The 8120-nt window shown below is 36.8% G+C and overlaps 1 long non-coding RNA gene across 2 annotated transcripts; it reads right to left on the reverse strand.

Annotated features, from left to right (window-relative positions):
- Positions 1 to 6481: 6481 nt before the first annotated feature.
- On the reverse strand, positions 6482 to 7367 carry LOC122358535. Of its 2 annotated transcripts, none has more exons than XR_006252620.1 (3): positions 7277 to 7367; positions 6807 to 6893; positions 6482 to 6617 (listed from the first exon to the last, which is right to left on the reverse strand). It is a non-coding gene; the product is annotated as an uncharacterized LOC122358535 (long non-coding RNA). The 2 variants fall into 2 exon arrangements; XR_006252619.1 differs by lacking the exon at positions 7277 to 7367 and adding an exon at positions 7035 to 7091.
- Between the last annotated feature and the right edge of the window lie 753 nt (positions 7368 to 8120).

Consider the following 8120-nt stretch of genomic DNA (forward strand, 5'->3'; position numbering starts at 1 on the left):
ACGGAGATGTTCCGAAGTGCAAAGTGAAACCAAGTGTGGGAATGTAGCCATTGGGTCCGCCCCCGCCGCGCTCCGATTGGCCAGGGCCAGGCGCTTTGGGGCGTGTATTGGTTAATCATCCGCCCCCTGGTAGTAAAATGGCATGGCAGATGCTCTTATTCAAGGTGAGTTGGAGTGTGCTGGTGTAGTACAACTGCTGCAGTATCATGCGCATTAACAGAAACCAAAGTCCGCACCTCTTTGGATCTTCTCTATTGTGTCTCTTTTTGAATGGCACATATGTTGTTCTGGATGCGCGCAGATACAGACGAGGCTGTAGTGCGCGTGGGTTTTTGTGAGCTTTGACCCGTGCGGTTTTAAATTCAGCTCGTACTGCGGCTGCAAACTTCACTTCTGCACATTTCCTCTCAGGCATGACATTTTGATTCTGATGGAAAGAGTGCATCAACATCACACACACACACAGACACACACACTTACGCACACTAAAGCAATGGGTGTGGCAACCAGTATCATCAGAGTTTCAGATGTGTTACAATATGCAGTATTTAACGCGTCCATTTTTTATTTTATTTTAATGTTATTTCATTCACTGTCACCAGATTGTTTGTTGGTAACTTCTGACTGTCGCACATTTTTATTTATTGTTAATTTGATATAATGTTTATGCAGCCGTTGTTATTATATGATACATTTTTGAAATGAAAACTGTTATTTATTAGACAAAATGTTATAATATTATTAATTTCTTTTCCCACCATGTACCTAGAAAAGTCAAAATAATAGTTGTCAAGAAAAACAGGATTGCATCTGTTTTACAGTTTTATTAGCATATGTATGAGATTATTATCATTATTATTAATAATAATAATAATAATAATAATAATAATAATAATAATAATAATAATAATAATATAATATATCATCGCTATTATTAAAATGATGTATTTATTATTTTAGATGCATCAATATTTTGTGTTAAATGTATTTGTCGTAGTCATCATTTTGTTATCTTAACATTTTAAACAAATCAAAAAATGTTAATGTCAGTGTTTATTTTAGTATTATTTTTGCTAGATTAATTTTATGTTAAATTAATAGTTTATCAAACATATAGGTTTCACTAAATAAATAAACAAACAAACAAATAAAACCTGTGACTTTCATTGATTTTAAAGAAAGTCATAACTCATAAGACTCATAAGCCAACCACAGTCTCTGAAGTCAAGGTAAAAAAAAAAAAGAAGATTTTACAACTCATGGTCTACATTCTCAAACGGCTAGAATTCTAATTCATGCTAGTCATTAATTCATGACATCATTAATCATAAGGACCCAGATTTTAGTTTTGATCTCAGTCTTGTCCTTGCCAATGTCAAGTTTTCTATTGTCGGGGGACACTGACTGCAGGGAGAGCGTTAACAACCCACTTTTAATTTTTAAGCCGGAATAAAACTTTATACAGACAGACTGTAAACCTTTATTTTGTGAGACAGTTGTCCTTTGTGGTCTGTTCAGTCCACAAGGAAACAAAATTGTCCCACGAGAAAGCAATTATCTAGGATAATGAATGCTTTGAACCAGAAAATACAGACTATAAACTGCACTCTCTGTGCTTGTGTTTGACAATCATTCTGCTTGGAGGCACCACACGTATCTGCATGTGAGCCTTAACTACACATCAGATTAATCACTTCTAATTGCTAAGGTCTATTAGCACGTATTATAGATGGTCCACAATATTATAGATGGCAAAAACAAGTAACTTTTTTTTTTTTTTAAATCTCCTTTATAACACATCAATATATATTAAACCGTTCTTTGTCGTGTCTAAGTCAATCATCTCTGATTCTCAATAATTATGTAGACCGTAGACTGTAGACTGCCGTAAGTTTCTATTCCAAACACAGAGCATCTGAAAACATTGATATTGAATCGGAGATGGGTAAGACTGAATAATATGAATCAGGACTATGGTTACGTCTCTACACATCCTGAGGGATAGATTTTACTCCACACTTCTAAAAATAAAGGTTCCAAAATGAAGTTTACACAGCAATTCCATAGAAGAATTTCAGCGAACAGTGTATAAGAATGTTTTATGGATCTGAAAGACATTTAAAGAATCCTTTTGCGATGGAAAGGTTCCATAGATTCTTCAAATGTTCTTTATAGACCCATTGGAAGCCATAAAGAACCTTTTAAAGGCATTCATTTATGAATAAACTCTTAAAAATATATAGTCAAAAAAGGCTCTTTAGAATGTTATAGTGCACACTAAGGGAAAAAAATGGATCTTTCAAGAAGGTTCTTTGGGGAAACAAAGATCTTCTTAAATGATATGAAATCTTCCTTGTCAAATCTTGATTTTATGAGTGCATATAAATGTACATATGCGGTTGCATAGGCGGTACATACCCTATTAATTTACAATCACCTTCATAACCGCTGACTCATCACCTTTTAATCAAAGATCATTGCATTTTTTCCTGGAGAAAACTAATTATTGATAGCTGCAGGCCTAGCTTTCCCCGTGACACTAATATATCTAAATTCAATCAATTAATTATATAGAACAGGAATGAATTATAATGCAAAGTTTATCAGATTAGGTCAAAAATATGGTGACAGACATGTTTGAATGTTTGTCCAGTCAGTGACAGTGCTGTCATGGTCCAGCTATCTGCTTTCGGGCTTCATCTGCCATGGAAGAAGTGCCAAAATGCAATGGCTTTAATGTGTGTAATCCTTGCCTCACGTGACTCCTACAAGGGCAGCTTGAATTAGGAATTAAACAGCCCTTCCCGAACGCTTACAGTGATGCCTCTCCAACAGATGCTTTTCTAAACATCTGTTGTCCTAAGCAAGGACACGCTTGATAAAATCCACCATGTTGCAGTAAAGCTGTATCAATTATCTGCCGTTTAAAAGTGGAAGACTCAGTGACTTGTATCATAATAAAGATACACACATAAATTAGTATTTGGACAGGCCCAAATTTTCTGATCATATTAGAATTTTTACAGGATTTACGGAATCAAAGATTTTTATTAAAAAAAAATGTTTTTTGTTAAATGTGTTAAATAAAGACACAGAGGCTGGCGCTACTTGTTATAAATTCATAGACTGTGCTGAATGAATGGCATTAAAATAAAATAATAAAATAAAATAAAATAAACTGTAGCCAATATACACTGGTATACTAACTAAAATAAAAGCAGATTTTATTGTATTTTGTTTACTTTTTATATAGACTAAATATAAATAGATTTATATATATATATATATATATATATATATATATATATATATATATATATATATATATATATAAAACTTATCCCCAACTTATAAAATAAAGTTTATCCATTTTGGAGAAAAATGTGATGAGAATGTCATTTTGAAAAAAAGGTTTCATATTTTTTCCCTATATTTATTGTTGAGGCGTGAGCCCTTGATACGTTCTGTTTCTATAGGGATGTGAGGTTGCCAAGTAATACCAAGAAAAGAGCGAACTCTTGGCAACTGCAGCGTGTCACGGCCTCTGCTGCTGATGCTGAGCAGAACAGACATTTTTTCCACAACTTCGTTTGTCCATTTAAAAGGGTGGGTGTAAGTATATGAGCATGAACTGTTCATGGTGTACTTTCACCAATATGGCAGAGAGCATGTTTTCATGCTCCCAGTTCAGGCATGAAATTGCAATTGATATGGCTATTTTGTCAAACAAATATGCACGATTTCAGACATGTAGCCGTAAAAAGGTTTTACATTTACTTCACTTGAATATTTAAGCTGCTGAAAGTGCACTACTGTGCTGCATCTTAAATAAACTAGTGCATTTTAGTAAAAGGGTATGACTTATTCCACATGTTGGGCTGAAAATCACTGCAGATGTAAACAGTTTGTGTTTTAAGATTTTGTTATTGCAGTGGAAGAGTGTTAATGATAACCTTATAAGGTAATATTTTTTTATATATATTGTATGTACAATTCCTTTCAATAATTCTAAACTTATACTTTTATTTATATTATCCATGATTATAGTATGCATTATTATTATTATTATTATTATTATTATTATTATTATTAAACATAGTAATATCTAAATCTTATAAATAATAATTGTATAAATGTTAAATAATTTTTTTATAACCATATTTTTGATTAAGTTTCCACTGGATCGATGTTGCTGAATTATGTTCTTAATAAAAAACAACAACAAAAATTAGATTAACAGAAAACTTTAAATATTATACATGCATACATACATGCTGCATTTTGTATAGAAAGCTTATAAGCAAATAATGCAATTTTTCTAAGTACTATTATTTAATGTCTCTTTTAATCTCTTTTGCAATTTTTGTCCTTTATGTGGTATTGCACTTCTAAAAGTAGATATATACACATCCAATATTATAGCAATTCAGCATTTTATGCAAAATCAGGGTTGCTGACCAATCGTCCCTTTGGCTGTTATCCATTATCGTGCAATCGCCAGACTGATTCTGCTGGTCGGTTTTACTGTATTTCCTAACACTTTGAGCTGCCATCTGTGTACCGCAATCTAGTTACAATCCATCCAAACCCCCAATGTTATGAAAAATGCATATGAAAACAATTGTGCCATAATGCACCGCAGTAGGTGTAAACCGAACAAAACTTTGTAACAAAACCGATGCTACAGACTTCATGCTGCCGATTAGTGCATCGTACTGAAGATGTCAGCGGCTGAACTTGAGCGGGAACTGCTGCTCATCCGCTGCAATCAAAGAGAGCGCCATAAGTTGAGCCTTGGCGAAAATCCACTGTTACCAAGCAACCAAACACACCATGAAACATAAGAACCGTGCTGACTGTCAAAAAGGTGTGTGAACCGCCTAATGTAATTGTGCTGTGATGGAGGAGGCCTAATGGCATGACATTCTTTTGACACGTGAAAAGCAAAATGTCCATTTGTGAGGTATTTATATGTGTCATTCTGTCCACGGCAAAAATCCTCCCATATAGGGATAGAAAAACCCAAATACCCATGACTAAATCTCTAATCCACTTTATCCTGTAATGATGTGTCTCATAATAAGCCAGCTACAGTATGGTAGTGGTACTGTCCAGACATGCTCAGGAGGTCCACGCTAAAGCATCAGGCATGTGATTTTCCAAATATAAACTGGAGCAACAGAGTGATGAGGTGTTTTAAGCTCTTTATATACAGGTTTTATTAAAACTACTTGGACGGTATGACCAAATTTTAACCCTAACCCAAAACGCTTAAGTTGTACACATATTAAATCAATAAATACAAATATTTTCAAATTTGTAGACAGAGCCTCCATCCCAATGGGCATACTATGCATGATAAATTCTATGTTATATTAGTAATTTTCAATACTATTTAGGGCAGTGGGATGGCATGCACATTGAGATCTCGGGCTAAGTAGTGTTGAAAAAGTGATTTTGTTTTAACACATTTTTGGGGCAAATACACTAGCTGAGACAGTAAAAACTTAAAACGTTAAGCTGAATGAACCAATTCAGAAACTGCAACTTGTTAGGGTTAGAATAATGAAAAAATTTAAAAAAATTAAAACTTAAATACAGGATTGGTTTCTTAATTGTTTATTGCATATTAAAAACACACACAGAATTTAAGCACTAATAAATTGAAGTAGTATTAATGATTTTGCTATTTTTTTAATGTGAGTTGTGAATATAAAATATCTGTTTATTTTGGAGTACATGTAAATAATTTTTGCATTCAGAATTTTGATGTTGTATGCATGCAACCAAAAACTAAAGACTGTGTTCATACTTAATAAAAAAAGAGTCATTAAATGATTGAAGCTTTATTTGTGTCAGCAAATTTATTTGTGTCACCCTCACCAACCCCAGTGTCTTCTGATGGTCCTCACTGACCCCAGTGTCTTTCGGTGACCCACACCAACCCCAGTATCTTCCAGCGGCCCTCACGACCCCAGTGTCTTCCCATGATTCTCACGGCCCCATTGTCTTCCGATGCTCCTCACTGGCCCCAGTGTCTTCCGCTGGCCCACACCAACCCCAGTACCTTCCAGTGGCCCTCACCGACCCCAGTGTCTTCCAGTAACCCTCACCAACCCCATTGTCTTTTGGTGGCCCTCACCAACCCCATTGTCTTTTGGTGGCCCTCACCGACCCCAGTGTCTTCCGCTGGCCCTCACTGGCCCCAGTGTCTTTCGGTGACCCTCAGCGACCCCAGTGTATTTTGTTGGCCCTCATGACCCCAGTGTCTTCCAGTGACCCTCACCAACCCCATTATCTTCCAGTGGCCCTCACCGACCCCAGTGTATTTAGTTGGCCCTCATGACCCCAGTGTCTTCCCATGATTCTCACCGGCCCCATTGTCTTCTGGTGGCCCTCACCAACCCCAGTGTCTTCCAGTGACCCTCACCAACCCCATTGTCTTCCGGTGGCCCTCCCTGTCCCCAGTGTCTTTCGGTGACCCACACCAACCCCATTGTCTTTTGGTGGCCCTTACCGACCCCCGTGTCTTTCGGTGGCCCTTACAAGCCATCCCTCATGTTTCTTTTCTCTTCTATATCTGGTCTCCAGAGGCTTTTTCATGCTCTATGTCACTGCTATGTGGCAAAGAAATGAAAAAGAAAACAAACTTTGTTCACTTAACACATTCATGAACCATATAACTTTAAGGTTAACTTACTCTCATCTAGCTTCATTTACAGTAATATCTTAACTTTCTACGAACACATTGAAAGATCATTGTCTTTCTCTCTTTTTTCCATCATCGAACAGTGATCGTACTGTACCTGTGAGTGCATGAGCACAAATTCCTCCAAAAACCTCTGAATCGTTTTCTCATTCGCCCAAGTCGTCCAGTTTTGGTAACCTTTAATCTAAAAAATACACACATAAAACAAGAGTGTATGTTGACTGACAAGCATTCAACAATTACTTAATTACAAACAAAAAAACTATAATGACCACCATCCTCTGTGTGTGTGTGTGTGTGTGTGTGTGTGTGTGAGCGTATATACCGTATTTCAGTGAGTGGCAGTTGTGGGGCACACTCTTTAATAGTCCAGTCCATTTTCTCCTCCAACACACAAACATATTTCCAAACATGTTTCAATCTCTCAAAGATATATACAAACCTAAAAATGGTCTGTTATTTTCACACTTAGCAATGACTAATAGTTTAAAACATCCACCAACCCAATCACACAAAGTTACAAACATAAACTTATAACATGAGTGAGTAGTAGAGTAATAAACTCACTGCTGTGTTGCTGGCGGATGCATGAAGATACATGTCTGGCAGCAGGTGGATCAGATTGTCCAGCAGGTGCTTAATCAAAGCATTACACTGCCCCTGTTCCTTAAACATGGTGGGGCTGAAAGGAACGCTGCACATACAAATAACAAATACATATCACCGTACTAAATACCCACACTCCCCATTCACCCCATACTCATTTTATGACTGACAACTCCATAAGACTGGTCTCTGCATCTTATAATAACTTAAAAATATGTAACATACCATCCCTTATAACACCTCAGTGCTTTTATTTTGTTAGATATTAAAGATATCTAAAGAACACACTATATTCGCTGAATGCACACATACAAACACTCACTGAAAGATGTTGGATCCAAAAGCGCTTGCCAGCTTTGTAGATGTCATTCGATTGAAATGACTCTCAGCGGCAACACGGGACAGGAAGTACATTAGATAACAGAGGACATTGAAATGTTCCTCTGGAAGAGTCTTCAGCACAGTCCTCAAAGCCTGATTCAGCTCTTCTTTTTTGAATCTGCAACATACAAGGATTCAGTAAGACCGAGTCGGATCCGATAAATCTGTTTTGCTGAGCGGCGAGTGCTTAACACGTTCACTCATCACCACCTCAACTTCTCTTACCCTGAACACCTGCAGCAGTTGTGTCTTGTGTGGCTCGGGATAAGTCCACCAGGTATTTCCTTGAGGAAATGTTTCAGTAAGGAGGCCCAAGTATCTACATCCCTACTGTCACGCTCTGGAAAGCCTCCATCATCGAAACCTTTCTTTAGGTCCCTGCAGCGTTGTACTGATCCGCCGACTATGAACAGGCCGATCTTGC

This window comes from Puntigrus tetrazona, chromosome 15 (genome assembly GCF_018831695.1).
Source record: "Puntigrus tetrazona isolate hp1 chromosome 15, ASM1883169v1, whole genome shotgun sequence".
In the NCBI taxonomy this organism is placed as follows: domain Eukaryota; kingdom Metazoa; phylum Chordata; class Actinopteri; order Cypriniformes; family Cyprinidae; genus Puntigrus; species Puntigrus tetrazona.